This window comes from Scylla paramamosain, chromosome 9 (assembly GCF_035594125.1).
Source record: "Scylla paramamosain isolate STU-SP2022 chromosome 9, ASM3559412v1, whole genome shotgun sequence".
Lineage (NCBI taxonomy): Eukaryota > Metazoa > Arthropoda > Malacostraca > Decapoda > Portunidae > Scylla > Scylla paramamosain.
The window spans coordinates 3,075,548-3,092,500 of record NC_087159.1 but is presented as its reverse complement, the minus strand read 5'-3'; positions in this window follow the sequence as shown (position 1 = coordinate 3,092,500).

Genomic DNA, 16,953 nt, shown 5'->3' with positions numbered 1-16,953 from the left:
TCATTACACACTAGACAAACACAGCAGATGACATCACCCCAAAGCTGTACAAGTGACGCTCTTCAAGGCAAATTAAGGCAATAGCGATTTTGAACGTGAATTAACATTACTGGAGCACTAAAGCAACGTAGATGATTGTAGTAATGATCACAAACACACGAAGGTTACTCATGGCAAGGCTGTGGAAACTGATGATGTCTGCGATAAAAGGCTTAATTATTAGTGACAGTGTTAAATTTATATTGCTGGTGTGCTGGTGTGTTGAGTAAAGCAGGTGACAGTAGTAGTAGTAGTAGTAGCAGCAGTAGTAGTAATTGCAGCTGATCTTCAATTATTAGTAACTGATAAAATTATATTGCCAAGTTTGTTGCGTAAGACAGTAACGATAACAGCAGCAATAGTAGTAGTAGGAGTAGTAATAGTAATTGCTACAGACCTTACCTGGATTTCAGATGAAGCAGCTAATGGTAGTGATCACTGTTTATCCTATTACTGCTCCTACCTGTCTGTCTACCTGTCTACCTGTCCGATCCCCTCCCTGCCTCCCTGCTTCCTTCCTTCGCGTCTTACTGGGTCACGTCTCTTTGATCTGTCCTCCTGTAACCTGTGCTGGGCCGGTAATCCTCTCTTCCAAGGGCTGGGGAGGACTAGGGAGGGCTGGGGGAAGGTCAGGGGGATGGAGGAGTTGATTGGCCTGCGGGTGAGCTGGACTTAAGGCTTCGTGGTCCATTTAAAGGTAGCTTAATGTGATTGCCGTGATTAGGTATGGTGGGTGGGTGCCTTTCTGTGTGTGTGTGTGTGTGTGTGTGTGTGTGTGTGTGTGTGTGTTTCCTTAGGGTTAATGATTTCGTTGTGATTGTATTAGTAGTGGTGGTGGTGGTGGTTGCTTGACGGGTCTTTCATAGCGTGCAGGATGTGCCGGCGTGGGCTTACTGAACTAGTCGTGTGTGTGTGTGTGTGTGTGTGTGTGTGTGTGTGTAGTTTGCAGTCTGCACCACACCCTGGTTCCTCCCACACGCCAGTGATACACACCACACACACACACACACACACACACACACACACACACACACAGCTGGGCGCGGCGGTGACCATGAAGCCTCGGAACACGCTCACATTATGTTTCCGACGTCGTTTAGTAGCCAGTAGCCGAGGGCCGGTCAGACGGCGGGTTTGTGGCGTGTTTGGCGGCGGCAGGGCAGCGCCTCCTGTTGCCGCGGCGGGGGGCCACGTGCCGGGTGGCCAAAAAGTATCGGCGGCGAGCGGAGAATGTCGTAAAGAAGGACGATATTGCCGCCGGTGTGCGTGAGGAGGGCGGTCCGTGCCAGGGTCCTGCAGGGCGACGCGCCACGCATTGTCAGGACCCGCCGCCGTCACTCCAGCTTGGGACACTCCTGGCGGGGGTGCTGGCGCGGCGGTGGGTGATGCCGGCACTCTTGCGACTTGCTCTCACGGCGGGGAGGGGACGAGAGGCAGGCAAGGATGTCTTGTCCTGGGGTGACCTAAGATGTGAGTGTCCCTGAGTGTGGGTGATCCATCTCCCCACACACACACACACACACACACACACACACACACACACACACACACACACACACACACACGCGCGCGCACACACACACCTGCGAACGTCTGGCCAAACATTCTCAACGTTACAATTGCCAACATAAACCAGGCTAGGAAGGCTGCAGCGGCTGGATGGCGAGTTATTGGCGCCGCTGCAGGGACGAGGGGAGGGCGGTAACGGGAGAGGGAGGGAGGGAGAGGCGGAAAGGAAGCGTAGATGACGGGGAGGCCTTTTGGTAGATGCCTTTTAATAGGAAATGAGTAGCGGCATTGATTAAGACTGTGGAGAGTTTGTGTTGCCGAGCTGACTGGCGGAAGAGATACGCAAGCCTTCTCTCTCTCTCTCTCTCTCTCTCTCTCTCTCTCTCTCTCTCTCTCTCTCTCTCTCTCTCTCTCTCGATCTCACCACTCGAATCCCTCGTCGGCAGTAGCAGCTTCCGTTTGTGTGTTTGTCTCCTTCACTTCCTGAGCGGCGGCCACGGGGACTCCGGGACCTGGTGATTGGATTGCCTTCTTTCGCCTTGTATTTCTGCACCGGGCGAGTGAGGAGAGCGGCAGGAGCTTTGTGCGCAGCGTTGCATTGTGTTGCTTGTATCGTAGGAACTCAACGCCGGAGATTCTCGTTGAGAGGCGAGACGGGACCCTGCTGTTTTAATTCCTGTCGAGTGGAAACACCAGCTGGCTTCCTTGTTTCTTGGCGAGCAAAGGGCGGAGGCGAGTTAAGGAAGGCAGGGAAAGGATAGCAGGGAATAAGAAAAAAGAGTAAAGGGTAACAGGTTAGGGCATAGTACTGCAAAGGATGACATGGGAACGACAAGGTGAGGCAAGGGAGGAGAATGGCGTCAGGCATCATACCAAAAGCGCAAGGGAGAATTTTACCTGGCGGTGCTTCGGGCCAGTCCAGTAGGAGCCCCGCCCGCCGTGTGCCTGATGGAGCCCAGATAATTGTTTTCCCTGTGTCTCTAATTCCAGTCCTCGGAGGCGTAAATTGTGCCGCCAATTTTAAGCTAAACGACAACAAGGACGTGTTAAAGAGAACTGAGAGAGAGAGAGAGAGAGAGAGAGAGAGAGAGAGAGAGAGAGAGAGAGAGAGAGAGAGAGAGAGAGAGAGAGAGAGAGAGAGAGAGACGAACAGGTGAAGGTCGCCACTGAGACAGGAATGAACACCAACAACACCAGCATAACACACCTGGACTAATCATACCTGGGGTGGTGCCTTCACGTGGACAGGTAATAGTGAGGGGAGGAGACACAGAAGCGGAGTTGAAGGTGGAGGAGGTCGAGGAGGTGGTGGAGGGGCGGCTTCATTTCGTTAGGGGCCAGGGACGGTAAGCGACGGCCGGCCCTCAATCGAGTCAGGAGGGGACGGACGGTAACGATGACCAGGATGACGGAGACTTGAGGGGAAAAGGATGATGGGTAATGCTGCTTAGTTCGTTCTGGCGAGGGGAGAGCGAAGGCTGGGGCGAATTTAACAGAGAGAGAGAGAGAGAGAGAGAGAGAGGACCAGTGACCTTTCTGCGCCTCACGCCGTGGTCTGGAAAGGAGACGGGGCGTATGTATGTATGTGTGTATGTATGTAGTGTAAGTTCCTGTCTCATATTTTTGTTCTCGCCCTTTTATTTTTCCCCGCGTCCCGTCTCTCTTGCTGCAGGATTTGTTAATTAAGGAAAACATGGAAACTCTCTCTCTCTCTCTCTCTCTCTCTCTCTCTCTCTCTCTCTCTCTCTGGAAGGGTAAGACGCGTGAATTAACCGGATTACAATACTAAGGAGGAGACGGATCGACTAAATCATAATCTTGAAGGAAACGAAGCAAAAATGGACCGAAGTAATGCACGCCGGACGCTGCAGGGGTGTGTGTGTGTGTGTGTGTGTGTAGAGGAAGAGAGAGAGAGAGAGAGAGAGAGAGAGAGAGAGAGAGAGAGAGAGAGAGAGAGAGAGAGAGAGAGAGAGAGAGAGAGAGAGAGAGAGAGAGAGAGGATTGTGAGCTCTCGGACAAAAATGGCTTGGATTATTGCAGGAAGTATTAATGAGAGAATGTGACAATATGTGTGTGTGTGTGTGTGTGTGTGTGTGTGTTATAGAGAGAACAAAGAAAGATGGACATTACGTAGGTGTAGTTAACGATAATGTATCTATCTACCTACCTGCCTGCATATCTACCTACATACCTGTTTACCTATCTCTCCATCCATCCATCTATCTACCTATCTTTTATCTATATGTATATCAGAGACCATTGACATCATAAGCTTCTTTAATATACACATGAAATAATGAGAGGGAAGAAAGTGTGATTGGGTGTTTGGGTGAATGTATGGGCGGCGAGGGATGGAGATCATGGGCGGGGGAGTGCACTAGCTAGGGAGGGTGGGCGTGGCAGGGAGGGAGGTCGTGGGTCTGTCATGGAGAGTGGGCGTGCGGGGGAGGGAAGTCATAGTTGGGTTGGGGGGGGTGGGTGGGCGTGTGAGTGGTGTAGGTGGCGGTGAAACACAGCGTCGTAATCTCGCGAGTGGTTCCGTACTTTGCATTAACGTTGTTCGTCAGACATGTCCGCTCAATACGTCCCCCCAACCACCCCCACTCGCGTACCTGACGGAGATGGGGGAGGTAGGGGAGATGGGGAGAGGGAGATTGGAGGTGAAAGCAAGGAGAGGACGAGGAGGGAAGAGGAGGTGGAGTGGAGGGTTGTGTCAGGAAGCAGAGTCGAAGGAAGGAGGGTGAGGAGGGAGGAAGAAAATGGTAGTAAGGAGACAAGGAGACGTGGTGGGTCGTATTCAAGACGTCGAAGAGAGAGATAGAGAAAGGGAAGAGAGAGGAGAGGGAGGGCGACATGGAGAAAGAAAAAGGAGGAGGAGGAAGGGGAAGAAGAAGGGTATCGGGTGTAAAAAAAAAAATAGAATCCTTTAATGTAACTAAAAGCATAAAAAAAAAAAGAAGAGGAGATGATGATGTGCTCTTGCCTCTTTCTCGCTGAACAAAGACTGAGAAAAAGGCGGAAAAAAAAAATATGGATGTATCAGCATAAAAAATAAGGGTTGCCGAGGAGGAGGAAGACGAGGAGGAAGATGCAGCATCCTGTGGGAAAATTCTTGAGGGTCGTGCGAGCTTCTACGAGTCATAACTCCTCACTCAGCCGACGAGCCGAGGGAGGAAGGCAAACTTTTTATATCCGCCCGTGTGTGTGTGTGTGTGTGTGTCAGGTATGTCTAGAAAGCGTGAAACGTCCACTACCTTAAATCGTTAGAGAGGTGAGAGCAGTGGGGGCAGGGAGGGCACATAGCAGTAGTTACGTGTTGTTTGTAATGACAGTAATTAGCGGGGACCTTAGCGAGGGTAACGGCGGGGCTCCTGCTGGGGCGGCGGCGCTGTGAGAGACAGAGATGGAGAGAGTAAGACAGGAGGAACATTCTGTGGCGGCTTTTTGTGACGGAAATAATTAATCTTATCGAAGGAAACATAAAATACCTCAGACATGATCACGAATCAAAGGCGCCGATGGTAGTGCGAGATTTCCTCCTTGTTTATTTTCCTTCCCCTTCATAATTGTCCCTTTGCCAGCCAGTTGCCGCCCCGCCTGTAGCTCCTCAGACTATCCGTCATTAAGGTGTGAGGGCATGGTAGTGCTGGCGTGGGGCTTGGAGCTGTGAGGTGTTAGGGGAGAGGGGCGTGGGGCTCTGCAGGCGTGGGAACTCCTCACCTGAACCTTGCGACGTGCGTTCCTTTGCCGTGTCCCACAATTTTCAGGGCCAGTACCTCCTGCCACGCCCCCCACATCTGCCGCCATGCCTGGACACTTGCGCCACCTACATGGGCGGCGTTGAGGAGGTGGACGGGTGCTGTATGTGGATGAACCTCAAAGATTTAGCTTGGGGTGACGGTGAGGACTTGGAGTAGGGGGGAAGGGTAAAAGGATGGGTCGTAGGGGTGAACCGGCACATGTGGTTCACTGCGGGCTGAGCGGAGACATGGGTACTATGGGAGGAGTACTGTATCATGTTAATTTGGCTAACGGGGCTCCCATGTTACGTTGTACTGGCCTTAGAATTATGTGCGCCCTCCTCCCAGCCCGTCCCGCCCCGCACGCCCGCCGCTGATTGACAAGTGGCCCTGCTGTAGGTTGCTCGGTGGACGGGAGCGGCCCGGGGGGAAGCCCAGACCCGTAATTATTGAAAATTAGATTAGCTCGTTGCGGCCGCGGCAAAACCAACACGGCCCCTCCCGCAGTGCCCTGGCAAGGGGGGGATGAGAAGGATGTGCCGCTCAGAGGGAGGTAATATCTCACCCTGACCTGTCATCTCCCTCCTCCTCCCTCCTTCTCTTCTGTTACATGTTACTCTGACTTAATTATGATTTCCTTCTTTCGGCAACCCACAGCCCTCACTCCCTCACTCTTATTCTTCCACTCACGTTTTGCTTCATCCCTCACCCTGACCCTTCCTTCCCTCCATCCCTCCTTTCCTCCCTTCTCACATGTCCCATTTCAACCCTTTATCCTCCTTCCCTATCCCCTCCCTTCCCTTCCATTCCTTTCCTTTCCTTTCCCTTCCCTTCCCTTCCCTTCCCTTCCCTTCCCAGGCACCGTCTCCTTCCCTTCCCTCCCTGTCCTGCTCCTCATAAGCAGTGCCTCCTCCCTCACTCTCTGCACCTCCTCAACAACCTTTCATTCCCCAGTGGCACTCCCCTCTCACCCCGGGAAAGGCGTGGGGGTGTAGGGAGGGGGGTGAGCGTGACCGGAGGTAGTACAAAGAAGCCAAGGAAGTCTTCACCTCCATAAACACCTTGATTACCAGACAACTTACCTGCTCCTTCCCCGCCAGGTGTGTCCCCCGTCCCGCCGCTTTCCCGCCGCACTTTCCCCGAGCCGTGGATGTCGCCCTCCAGCCCACACTATGTCCCTGTCTTTGGGTTTCGCCGCCCGCCATTTTTATATTTTCATCATTCCTGCGGTCGTTTGCTCCCCTCCGCCCCTTGATGGCGTGTTTGTGGAGCAACAGATGCGTCCACTGAATGATAATCGGCCGCCTCAGGACCTTCATATTATGTAAATTCTGACGAAGTAATTAGGGAGGACGGACGACGGGCCAGAGGGACGAAGGGGTCGCCGCCGGGCTGCCTTGCCTTTCCCTCGACCCTCCTGCCGGTGCGTGAACGCCGCCACATGCAGGGGTTAAGGGCGCTGTGTCCTGCTTTGGCCTCGCAACCAGCAATTATCGCAAGCAATAACGCTTGGCATTGTGCATTTACATAGGGCGCATCAACCCCCAACGGGCGCCGCCGCCACGGCCCTTGCCGCCCCGCGCCGCAAGGACCAAAGTCGCGTGGGCGAGTGATGTGCTGGTTGTGCGAAATGAGGCAGGTAATGAATTGTAAAAAGGAGTAAATGTATAATTTACATGCTTAAAAGATACCTTAGCATAACCCCAGCCTGTGTAGGCTGCCACCGGCTGGCCGCAGTGCAGATTTACCAAGTGAAGAGCGGGCGTCCCTCAGCCGCGTGCTGGAGGCGGGCCCGACGTATGTCTACCTGGCTGACTTCAGTTAGATGAGTCCGATTACCTCCAGACTGGTAATTTGGCGTAACTTGAGCAATGTATTAGGCGGGGGAGTCAAGTGTCATTAGTGGGACGTGAGTTACGGCGGATTGGAAACGTTTGCCTGAGTCTGAGCCTCGGGACGATGCTGATTTGTGGCCGAGAGGCGCCTCTCCCAGGAGGTGAGGGGGTCACGGGCAGTGTTGTGGGGGGGGGGGGGTGTACCGCGCTTACTCAACACAGCAGGAGGAAAACTGTCCCCAACTCTCCACCCCCACCCCCACACCATCTCCTGAGCCTTAGTACTGAGTGTGGGCGGGGGAGGCAGAGAGAGAGAGAGATGGGAAGTAAGAAAACCAGTGGAAGAGATTTAGCAGCAAATTGGAGGAGGAAGCGCAGACTCTCTGTTGCTGCCTCGTGGTTCACACACACACACACACACACACACACACACACACACACACACACACACACACACACACACACACACACACACACACATACATTTATAATTGCGCTCCGAGTATATGAATGCATAAATAAGCATATATGTACGTACGGATGCACACACATAATAGTGCACATACAGTAGACCTGGCGCGCGCGCGCGCGCGCGCACACACACACACACACACACACACACACACACACACACACACACACACGTATTCTCTCTCGGCCACTGGCTACGCGGGAAAGTTAGGACAGAATATATGCCTTGATGCAAATACACACATATTTACATACAAAAGTACGCTACATGTAAACACACACACACACACACACACACACACACACACACACACACACACACACACACACACACACAGTTGGCGCCACGTTCTTGCCTCAAATATGACCTTTTAATTCCTTGAAGATTTGTCTCTTCTGGCAAATTGTTAAGACTTGTGGAGAAGGAAGAGGAGGAGGAGGAGGAGGAGGAGGAGGAGGAGGAGGAGGAGGAGGAGGAAGAGAGTTAAGATAGATGAGGAGGAGGAGAAAGAAGATTTGGAGGAGGAGGTGAATAAGGAGGAGGAGGAAAGAGAGAGATTCTGTGAGTAATGAACAGAAGGCGGAGTAAAACAGTAGGCGTTTGAAAAAAAGAAGTGAATTGTAAAAATTATATAAAAAAAAGGAGGGGGATAAAAATAAGGAAAATATGTAGCTGAAGTGATGATAGTTATAGTAGTAGTAGTTGTTGTTGTTCTTGTTGTGATGGTGGTGATGAGAGTTTTGTAGTAGATATAATTTTGATATGAACTTTTATTTTGGGGATAAATAAATCAAAATGAAATAATGGCAAAAAATAAATAAAACAGGAAAATAATGGACAAAAAGAAAAGAAAAAAAAATAGCAAAATGACTGACTTAGAAAGAAAACAAAAAGTAATCCCCGTGTGGAGGCAGACATGCACTTCAACACAACACAACACAAACTCCTGTCCCCCCCACCCCTCTCCCCAACCTTGTGTCCCTTCCACCCCTCTCTCCTCCCCCTCTCCCCTTAGTAGTGACTCCGTTATCTGCATCACTTAAACAAGAAACACTGGTCTTGAGTTTGCATTCTCTCTCTCTCTCTCTCTCTCTCTCTCTCTCTCTCTCTCTCTCTCTCTCTCTCTCTCTCTCTCTCTCTCTCTCTCTCTTACCGTAATCCTTCGCCTTCTCTATCACCTTATCTTTGTCTTCTCCCTATCTATTAATTCCTGTTTATTACCCTTTCTTTCCCATCTGTTTTCTTTATCCCTTTTTGTGTACTCTTCCCTTTCCTCTTCTCCCTCTCCCTCTCCCTTTCTTTATCATCGCTCTCCCTCTCTCTCTCTCATATTCTGGAGTGTTTGTGTTACCCTGTCTTTCTGTCTCATCATTTTCTCTTCCTCCTCCTCCTCCTTCTCCTCCTCCTCCTCCTCCTCTTTGTTGGAGAACTTACTAAGTGGACTAACGCCTCACCAAAACTTTGCCCGGAAATTATATTGGTTCAAGGCTCGGTTTGTTTGTCTCTTAACCCTCCTCCTCCTCCTCCTCTTCCTCTTCCTCCTCTTCCTCCTCTCCTCGTTTTCTCGTTTTCCATCAGACGTTTCAAATTTAAGTATGCATTTTCACCTTTTTCTCTCGCCTCCTTCATCTCCACCACTCACCTCTCTCTCTCTCTCTCTCTCTCTCTCTCTCTCTCTCTCTCTCTCTCTCTCTCTCTCTCTCTCTCTCTCTCTCTCTCTCTCTCTCTCTCATTTTCATTTTAATTATTACTAACATCACTTTCTTCCACCTCGCCATGACTTCTCGACCCCCTCTCCACACCCCTTCTCATTACCCTCCCTCAGCTTTCCCTCCCTCCCTCTCTTCCTCTCGCCCTCTTCTTGCCTCCCCTCCCTCCCCTCCCTTCCCTCCTTGACGTGGCAGAAAGCTCCCCCATCCCTCACCTTCACCCTTCCTCTCTCCCACATGTTTCACTGGCCATCCTTTTTCCCTACTTCGTGTTTCCTGAAATTATGCTTCACCCACAACCGCCCATACCTGCCCTGCCCCACCCACACATGCTCCACCCACACCTGCCAGGCTTACTCTCTCTCCCCTGTCATGGCGCACACCTGAGCAGGGTCCGGTGTGCCTGTACCGCTAATTAATCGCGTTAGCAGGTGATTTGTACGTACGTGTGTTCCCCTTAAGGAGTTACGTTGGAGTTTTCTGGGTGTGGGAAATGTTTTGTAGGTGTTGTGGTCATTGAGTGTTGAGTTTGGTGGGGAAAAGTATGCCTGTGATGAGGGCTGGCTTGGGGAAAGGAGGTAAAGGAGAGAGGAAGAGGAAGAAGAGGAGCAGCAGGAGGAGGAGGAGGAGGAGGGGTTGAGTGGCGCAATGCACTTGAGTAACAGATAGGTTAACGCAACACTGCAGAATTGTGGGGGAAAAATCCGAGGAGTCAGGAATACAACACAAGGGATTTTTCTGTGCGAGCGTCATGCGTGCGGCAGCGGCGGCAGCGGCGGCAGCGGCGGGGGCGGAATTGAAATCATGCCTCCACAATATGAAATGCATACACTCGGCCCACCTGGCGGAAGAAATTGCTCCAAAATTGCGCGGAATTGCACCCAAAAATCAATAAAACGCCAATTTCCAAAAGAGCTCCAGAATAAGTTGTCGCTTTTAAAGTCGCCGGAGCCTTTGAGAACTAAATTAGGAGCCGTAGGAAGGAAGGAACCGATTGCAACAGACGCAGCAGAAGGAGGAGGAGAGGGAAAGAAAGATACACCTGTCATCAGTTATGCGGTGAGGAGGAAAAAAAATCGACTTCTTATCAGGAAAAGAAAAAGGAAAGAAGAGGACAAGGCTGTGATGATGGTGATGTGGTGATGGTGGTGGTGATAGTGACACGGATGGTGGTGGTGATAGTAATAGTGATAGTAATAATAGTAACACGGGTCAGGATTCCAATGGGCAGTGTTCCGCATCGGATGAAGGTGAGGGGCGGGTCAATCGAGGTCAGGTCATCATGAAATCAACCCCGTGAAAGGCAGCCAATTGCGGGGCGGCAGGTCATGGGGGTCAGGTCACCGTGCTCCCTGACGCATGACCCGGCACTGGCGAGGAGGAGGCGCCGAGAAACTGTTGATAAGGAGGAGGAGGAGGAGGGAGGAGGAGGAGGAGGAGGAGGTGTTGATTGTAGAGATAAACATACAATGAGTGATAATGAATGTAGGTAAAATTGTGTGTGTGTGTGTGTGTGTGCGTGCGTGTGTCTGTGTGCGTGTGTGTGCGTGTGCGTGTAGGAGTGCAGTGCAGGGCAGCGTCTGGGGATCAGCGGGTATTCATGCGCTCTTCGTACCAACCTCCGACCATTATGTAAATCACGAACCCTGAAAACTATAATTAACCAAATTGAAAATTGTCGGTTGGCGCTTTGGGACATGTGTTGCTGGGACGGTAAATAGAGGAGGGCATGAAGGGAGGGACGCGGAGGAATGGAGGGAGAGAGAACCTAGGCGAGGAGGGAATGGAGAGAGGAGACGGAGGGAGTGAGTGAGTGAGTGAGGGAGAGACACTAAAAAAGGAGGGAAGGCAATGAGAAAGGGGCACTAAAGCGGGAATTGACAAAAACAAGGCAAAAAATGCAATAAAAGAGGTAACAGTGAAGGAATTTAAAAGGAATGAGAGAAAACTGGAGAAATGATGAAATGGATGATGTCAACAAGGAAGAAATGGATGAAAATAGACAAAGGAAGGATTTAAGATTAAAAAACAATAACAGGAAAACTGGGAATTACGAAATGGTTAATGTCAACAAAGGGAAAAACTAGACGAATGAAAGGATTAAAAAGAGAAATAGAAAAGCAAAACTAGGAATTGCGAAGAGAACAATGCCAACAAATTGAGAACAAAGAGAGATAGAGAAAAAAAAAAGTGTATATAATTGAGACGAAGCTACAAGTGAGAGAAGAGAGAAAGGGGTGAGTGAGAAGCACACACACACACACACACACACACACACACGAACGGCTCATAAATGCTGAGGTATATAAATTGAAACACTGAGGAGCAGATTTCACTAATTAAATACACGTTTGTCTGTTGAGAAATAACCCCGATAGGTGTACAAGGGGGAGGAAGAGAGAGAGGAAGAGAGAGAAAGAGAGAGAAAAAAAAGAGGAAAAGAAAGTTTGCTCAGAAGGGAGGAGGGATTGAAGCGTGACGTTGAGAAATGTAATGTTAATAAATGAGGGAAATGTTTAATTGAAAAGTGTATATACCAATTAATACGATACCGGTTAGTACTTCATTAGCAGGGACTGAAAAAGAAAAGGTGGGAATATTGTAATGATTGAAAAAGAAAAGGTGGAAATATTATACAGTATTCCTGATAAGTTAAGTACGTGAGAGAGAGAGAGAGAGAGAGAGAGAGAGAGAGAGAGAGAGAGAGAGAGAGAGAGAGAGAGAGAGAGAGAGAGAGAGAGAGAGAGAGAGAGAGTAAAAACACGTTCAAAAGAAAGAAAGTAAAGAGAAAGAAAATTCCAATCAAGTGAAAGGGGTTAGCAGGCCACCACACCTACCCACACACACACACACACACACACACACACACACACACACACACACACACACACACACACACACATCTACTTCCCTAGCTACGTGTCTCCCTCAGCCCCCTACCGCCCCCCACCAATCTGCCCCTATGCACCCTGACCTTACATTCCTCCCTGCAACTGCTGTCCGATACTACTCCATTCTTCCTCCTCCTCCTCCTCTTCTTAGTGTCTTCCTCACTCTCTCGTCTTCTGAAAGCTTTGGCATCGTCTTCTCTGACCTTTCAGTGAACTCGTATTACTTGACCTCCTCTTCCTCCTCCTCCTCCTCCTCCTCCTCCTCCTCCTCCTCCTCCTCCAATTTGACCCCAGACTGGTTTCCCGGGGCCGCCTCACACCGGAGAAGGAGACACCGAGTGGACAGTCTTAATCGAGAGAGAGAGAGAGAGAGAGAGAGAGAGAGAGAGAGAGAGAGAGAGAGAGAGAGAGAGAGAGAGAGAGAGAGAGAGGAATAGATACGAAATAAAAGACGAATTAAGAAGACTTTTGCTGATTTGTATTGATTTTTTATTGTTATATTCTCTCTCTCTCTCTCTCTCTCTCTCCTCTCTCTCTCTCTCCTCTCTCTCTCTCTCTCTCTCTCTCTCCTCTCTCTCTCTCTCTCTCTCTCTCTCTCTCTCTCTCTCTCTCTCCTCCTCTCTCTCTCTCCCTTCCATCCTCTCTTTCTCCTCCTCTCCCCTTCTTTCCTGCTTCACTTTTCACGCAGCCTCGACCCCGCGTGGAGGGAATGTTCGTGTGTTTTTTGGCGTTACAGTAAACAAACGGGGGAGGTCAAGGGTGAGATGGAGTGAGGCAGGACCGAGGGGGAAGTGAGCGAAGTGAGGGAGGTGAGATAGTGAGCGAGTGAGTGGTGATGGTGATGGTGGTGGTGACTTTGAGGGAGAGAGAATGAGGTCTTGTGAGGTGATGCAAGACAGACAAATGTAATTCCTACAAATGCCTGAGGGAGGGAAGAGGGAAGGAGGGCAGGCAGGTGGAGAAGGCAAGGAGGGTGTGATAGCACCTGCCTGTCTGTCTCTCTGTCTGTCTGTCTGTCTGGCATGCGTGTGGAAGCTGACTGTCCCAATTCCCGTCGCGTGATGCGCCGCGGATCACCTTCTCATTACCCAATTGTCACTAAGGAAATGGAGAGGCGGAGGCAGGAGGGGGGGGGGACAGCAAGCAGGTCGTCGGGTCGTCCCTCGCCGCGGGCGTTCTGCAGGGCGCGGCCTCCCCTGGGGCAGGACGCAGCCAGGGGTCGGTCTCCTTGAATGGCTTCACTGCAAAGGTTAATGGAGGAGGCGTGTGTTGATGGATCAGTTTAGTTGTGCGCTTGTGTTGCGTTGTTCGCCACCTGCCCGCCTGCCTGCCTTCCGGGACCCGCCGCCCCCTGAGCACCGCCAGACGTGACCTGCCAACATCCACTGCGCTGCCTGCCTGTCACCTCCTCCTGTAGCCTGGATAGCGCGTCAATAGTAGTCTCTCCTCCTCTCTTTCCTGTCCGGGCCTTTTTCCTGCGTGACTTTCAGGTTCTGTGTATCTCAGCCATTACGCAGTTTCCTTTAATCTTGTTCTCTTCCGTTTTTTCCTCTTTTCGTCTTGTTCTCACCCGTTTTCTCCCCTTTTCGTCTTGTTATCTCCCCTTATCTTCCCAATTTCGTCTCATGCCTTATATTTTCCCATTCCAATATCCTCTCCTCCATCCCTTACCCTTCCCTCATTCACCGTCCCCCATCTCCTATCCCTCCCCTTCACCCTACTCAATTTACCTACTATCCTTCTCATGCCCCTACCCAATTTCAACACCCTTCCCTCCCGCCTCCCCTTCTGTCCTTTCCCCCGCTGTCTGTCCCGCCCCATGATAACACCCTACACTGCATCGCCATCAACGCCACCTCCGCCAACTTGTCTTTCGGAACCTAATCTACTATAACTCGGAGCGGCGTGACCCAGGGTTGCCGGTGGGGGACGTGGCCGCCGGAGGGGGTGTGAGGGGCGCAGCTGAGGGTCCCGTGGCCGCCGCTACTCTCCGACGTGGCAGGTTTTATAGATTTTTTGTTCCCCCTTGTCTGTTCGGGTTGAGAGGAGGAGGCAGTGGTGTTTTTTGCCTCTGTTTTGACCTGCCTAGTGGATAATAGTGGGAAGAGGTCGTTTTTTTGTTTTTCTTTTTCAATTCTGCGACGGGCCTGGTGGTGTGTGTGTGTGTGTGTGTGTGTGTGTGTGTGTGTGTGTGTGTGTGTGTGTGTGTGTCTAGCTAATCGTTATTTATGTTATTTAGGCCTTTTCTTTAGTGATTTTTGGTCATGATGAAGTGGAAAAGAGGACTTGCCGGGCTGTGGGTCGTATGTTGGTGTTGGTGGGACACTTATGAATCAAAGTACTGTCTGTGAGAGTTATGAAATAGACTCGTACTCTTTTTCTCTTTCCACCTCCTCCTCCTCTTTCTCCTTCGTACCCAGCTCACACACCTCCCCAGGAAGGATACACCTGAATACCTTACCGCTCACCATTACCACACTCCACCGTGATGTGGAGGCGAGGGTCGAATTGTGCTCAGTGGCGGGACTCACAGGTGCTGCAGGAATGAGGCGCCTCTACCTGCGGCAATTAGTGAACCTGTCATATTCAGATTTCCACATAAATATCAAATTCATATATATATATGTATATATATATATTTTTTTTTCCGTTTTGCAAGGACGGAGTTCTTGATTATTTTCTATTTTGTGTTTGTTTGATGTTATATGACGGTGTTTCTCGCCATATAGAGCTTAATAATCTGTACGTTTTTTTTTTTTTCTTTAGTTTTGTTTCACTTTATTATTTTACCCTTATTACTTTACCTTGGTGACATTTTGTTTTGTTATCCGCCACAAGAGGATCGTGGAAGTTGTGTCTGAAAGGCTCCTGTAAGTCGAGTTATGTTGCCTGCGTCCCCTGCTGGGTCCTTCGCGTCCTCCTTGTTTTGTCCCCAATTCCTCTCCTCTCCGGAAACGTTATTGGAAACGAACAGGTCTCCGGGAAAGCCAGTACACGCCGCCTTTGTCTCCCCGGCACCGCAGCCTGACGGACGCAGCCTTGCCGGTCACTCGCCGCAAACTGGATCTGCGCCTCCAAAAGCCCGCCCACCGTAACTCGTCCCGCGGAGCCTTGAGGGCGGCCTCAGCAGCCTCGCCCTCACCCTCGGAGGTCACCCGAGGTTATTTCTCGCTCCTGGTTTAATTTTAGACTACATTTTTTGAGAAGGACGGGCAGAGGGGACGAGGGGCAGGTGTGGCGTGATGGACGTGGCGACTGTGTTCCTAACCTGGGTGTTTTAGGGAGGAAGGGCGGCACCGCTGGCGAATCGGAGAGGGACCTGTTTGCCTGCCGGGGAGCAGCCAGCTCCTCGCGCTGCCGCCGCGGCCAAGGCGCCGCCTCGCCCTTGATCCTCTGCCTGAGCGGTGATGCAGCCGGACACCTTAACGAATCGCAATCCCCCTCCGCCCTCAGACGCGCCGTGGCCTGCTGAGGTACTTTGATCTCGCTCTCGTCCCTCCTCCGCCTCCCCTCTTCCCTGCCGGGCCGCGGTGGCTCCTGAACACAGCGGGGTGCCCTGTGAACGTGCCGCTGGTCACGGGGCGCCGCGCGGGGCCTTCACTGCATTCTCGTCTCCCTGGGGGCAACATCAAGCCTGAGATTGGTGACCGCGGGTCCTCGGCCGGTCTCACTTTCCCTACGGAGCACCAGTGCCCCTGACCACGCCGCGGTGCCCCAGACGTCCAGTGAACCCCAGCCACCCGACACATGCCCCCTCAACGTACCCAGGGCGGGGGCTTGATGGCCGCGCTCGGGGTCTATCGGTCACTCGTCAGCCGAGAGCCGATGCACTGTTTCTCTCTCGACCCCTTTCATTACTCTTCCTTCCACCCCCTCCCCCTTCCCTCCGTCTATCTGAACTCCTCCCATGCATATCCTTCCCCTCACTAACCCTCTCCTGCCTTTTACTTATCACACCATCTTCCCTCCCATCACTCTCCATCCTCACACCCTTCCATCTACTTTACCTTTCTTCTCTCTTCTATTTTTCTCCATTCACTCTGTTACCTGATCCTCACCCACCCACCCACCCACCCACCTAACTCTCTCTCTCTCTCTCTCTCTCTCTCTCTCTCTCTCTCTCTCTCTCTCTCTCTCTCTCTCTCTCTCTCTCTCTCTCTCTCTCTCTCTCTCTCTCTCTCTCTCTTACCCTGTCGACCTTACCTTACTCTGCCCAGGCACCGTAATCAGACCGGACCTTGTTGCCTAGTAATGAACACAGGTGCACACGAGGTAAGGTGAAGGTTAGACAAGGATGGATGCAAACCCTAACACTACCAACTCGACCCCCAATAACCCTAAACTTCCTACCACTTGGCACTGTTTTAGGGGATTGTTTAGGGACCTTTAGATCATAGTGCTAAGTGGTGTTTAACTTGGAGTCCCCGTGTTCCCTGAGTTCCCCGCTGCATGGTGTAATCTGCAAGCCAAACTCTCGCGACAACTGCGACAGATTGGGACACTAAACGCATTTTTTCAAGCCGCTGTTATCTGGACGTTGGGTTGGAGGTAAATGTTCGCTGTAGCTCCTCTTGCTTCCCCTCTTGGCTCTCTTTCGGTTCGTCTCTCGGTTTGCCTTTTGGTTCTTCTTGGTTGCTCTTGGTTTGTCTTTCCGTTGGTTCTCTCGGTTCCTCTTATTTCTCCTTTGGTTTTCCCCCGGTTCATCTCTTGGTTCTTCTGGGTTCGTCTCAGTTCTCTCGGTTCTCTCTTGGTTTCTCT